We start from the raw sequence: 3,359 nt of genomic DNA on the forward strand, positions 1-3,359 counted from the left end.
ACGGTCAGGGACAAGGGATTCATGGGATCATAGTCAGGCTGCTCACAGAGCCTGACTACAGCAGGGACACTTGATGGGTGGAACCCTAGTCAAGAGCCCATCTCTCCCTGGGGGGCGGTCACTCTGTGCTTTGTGGGGACTGGCTAGCAGCCAGGACCAGAAGGAGGAAAGGTATTTAAATGACACTCAATTTTAAATATTTTCCCCCCAAATAATTCTTAGGTTTTTGTTTGTTTGTTTGGTTGGTTTTTTTGTTCGTTTGTTTTTTCCAACACACACATATAAGTTTTTGATATTTCAGCTTTCGATAACATTTATCCATTCTCTTATTCTGGAACACTGAGGTTGTTCTCTGTAAACAGTAGGAAGCAAGGGGAGAAGCCGTGAGTGCTTGCTGCCCCTGGCCACCCTGCCTAGCTCATTCTTCACATACGGGCGGTCAAGCTGCTGGCCTTTCCACTCTGACCTTCTCACACACAGCTGCTCCTGATGCAGCACCTTGGCAAACACATATGCACCAAAGGGAGACCAGCGAAGCTCCCTGAGTTGCTGGATTTCTCCCACCAAACACAAGGACTCATGAAGCCACAGAAGGAACAGGATCAAGGACAACTGTCACCACGTGCTGTCCACAAGGATCCTTGGCAAGTGGTTATGCTGTTCCCCTCTGAGTTCCCCACAGGAAGGCCCCAGCAACCATGGGCTGAGACTAGAGAAGCCAAATATGAACCTTTTCGCTTATCAGGTTGATTAGCTCTGGTGTTTTGTCATAGTCACTACAAGCTAACGAGCACAGTCTCTCTTCCCTACCTCAATATCGCCTCATGTTTCTGTTTCTCAGGAGAACTGAGAATTCTTTTAATGTTAAATCGTTTGAGAATAACCAGTGGCACGGTTCTTCATTCCCCAAAACGTTTGTCTCCTAACAGCAAGGCTATTCTTTTAAAAAGTCAATGACACAACCTTCATATTTAGGGAACTGAACGCTGATTCAATATTGCTATCTAATATATGTAGACTATACTAAAACCATTCTTATTTTTTAAGTTTTAAAATTGCATTTTAGTTTATTGTGTGTGTGTATGTGTTTGAGCATCCAGGTGTGTGGATGGGTGTGGGTGGGTGTGCCTATCACGGCCCAGGGGGACGTCAGAGGATAGCTTGCTCTAATTGCTTCTCTGCTCCTACCATGCGGACCTGGGGACAGTCCCCATGATGACTTGGGGATCAAACACAGAGGGTCAGACTTGGTGGCAAGTCTTGTGTGTGTGTGCATGTGCACACTTTTTTTTTGTGCTGCCGCGTGTATGCGGAAGTCACAGGGATAACATGTGGTAGTTGGTTCTCTCCTTCCATCATGGCCCCAGGGGTGGACCTCTGGTTATCAGCTTGCAGGCAGGTGTCTTTACCCACTGAACCTTCCCACTGGTCCTGAAATCACTCTTTAAAATAAAAATCAGCTTATTTATTTATTTATTTATAATTTATTTATAATTAGTGCTGACTCCTGCTTCAGTCAGTTTTCCATTTTGTCTCATGGACCGGCCAGTGGTCTACAGTCTTGTGTTCTCATCTGTGTGTAGTGTTAATGAATACTGTTAGCTAGAACTAGAAGCTTGAAAAGATTGCAGTTAAACACAAACAAGATCACTTCAGAGGGAGTTGCTATGGCCACACCATCACCTCTGAAGGCACCCACGGAGGGGGCCCACCTTAGGCATCCAAAGTTTGAATTCTAGGGTGGTGGTGGCTAGAGCTTGGAGGAATATGTTGGGGGAAGGGCAAACCCTGTGGCTCCCCAGCAAACCTTTACCTAATGGCTCCATGGTCCTTGCTGGCTCTCTTTGGTAGTCTCATGACAAATATTCAGCCAGAGACGGGTCTCAGCTGCTCCCCACAAAGGCAAGATAAAGTATCTGTTTCTTATATGTGATGATTGATTTGGGGTGTATTGGGGTGTGAAGATTGCCAAAGCAGGATATCACACACAGACTTGCTTAAACAACAGAGATTCATTTTCTCATAATTCTGGAGGCTCTGAGTCCCAGGTCCAGGGCTGGCTGGGCTGGTGTCCTGGGAAAATTCCTCAGGGCTTCAGTAGCTGCCATCACATGGTGTCCTCACATGACCTTTTCTCCAGGCTCACACTCCTGATAGTTGCATCCTCTTCTTGAGAGTTCCCATGTCCTGTAGCATTAGAACTTCATCCTCAGGACCCCATTTCACCTCCATTGTCTATTCCAGGGCCCCACCCTGCCTCAGTCATGGAGAGGTTAAGGTCCCAGCCTGTGAATTCTACTGGGACAGAACTGACTCCATTGTACAAACGAAAGAGTTAGTATGTAAATTTCTTCAGTAAGAGCAAAGGAGACCTTCATCACCTCTCTCTGTCTCCCATCAGCTTGTGGATTTCTATTTTAACCGACTCAAGCTTCATTTTATGTTCAAATATTTCCAAATTGGGCCAATCCTTCGAGCTAGCACTTCTTCGCTTTGCATGTGTCCACAGCATCTTTGTGAGCTCCCTGGCTTTCTGGCACTGGCTACCCTAGGTGTGCCCTGTGCCCACCCCACCCCCCAACTCCCCCAGCCCCAGCCAGAAGCTAGAATCTCTTCAGCGCTGGGCTAAGATCTGGAGACAGAAAGACTCCTCCTTTGCCCAGTGGGTCAACAGAACCAGAGACTTTCTATAAACACAGCTCATGTTAACATTTCTAACTCGGCTTTAACATAGCGCTTCTTCTTCCTCCTCCTCCTCCTCCTCCTCCTCCTCCTGCTCCTGCTCCTGCTCCTTCTCCTTCTGCTTCTGCTTCTGCTTCTTTCTCCTCCTCCTCCTCCTCCTCCTCCTCCTCCTCCTCCTCCTCCTCCTCCTCTTCTTCTTTTTCTTCTTCTTCTTCTTCTTCTTCTTCTTCTTCTTCTTCTTCTTCTTCTTCTTCTTCTTCATGTTGGTTTTGTGTTTGTAGCTTTTCTCTTACCCCCAAATTCTCATTTTGTTTTCAGAATTGCTAATTTTCGCTAATTTTACACATTCCTTATGTGTAGGAATGTTCTTTCCTGCATGTGGGTACCTAGTACCTGTAAAGGTCAGAAGAGGGCATCACATCCCCTGGAACTGGAGTTGTGAATGGTTGTGAGTCACCTTGTGGGTGCTGGGAATTGAACCTGGGTCCTCTGCAAGAGCAGCAAGTTCTCCTGACCACTGAACCATCTTTCTAGCCCAACGCTTATTTAAAAAAAAAAAAAAAGCTGTCATATAAGATCCCTATTTCCTTTACCTATTGATTTAATATTCAACATACAAAATTCTACTATTACCATTTAGTATTATTAATACCAATTAAACTTTTGGATTAATTAAG

This window comes from Peromyscus eremicus, chromosome 11, assembly GCF_949786415.1.
Source record: "Peromyscus eremicus chromosome 11, PerEre_H2_v1, whole genome shotgun sequence".
Classification (NCBI taxonomy): Eukaryota; Metazoa; Chordata; class Mammalia; order Rodentia; family Cricetidae; genus Peromyscus; species Peromyscus eremicus.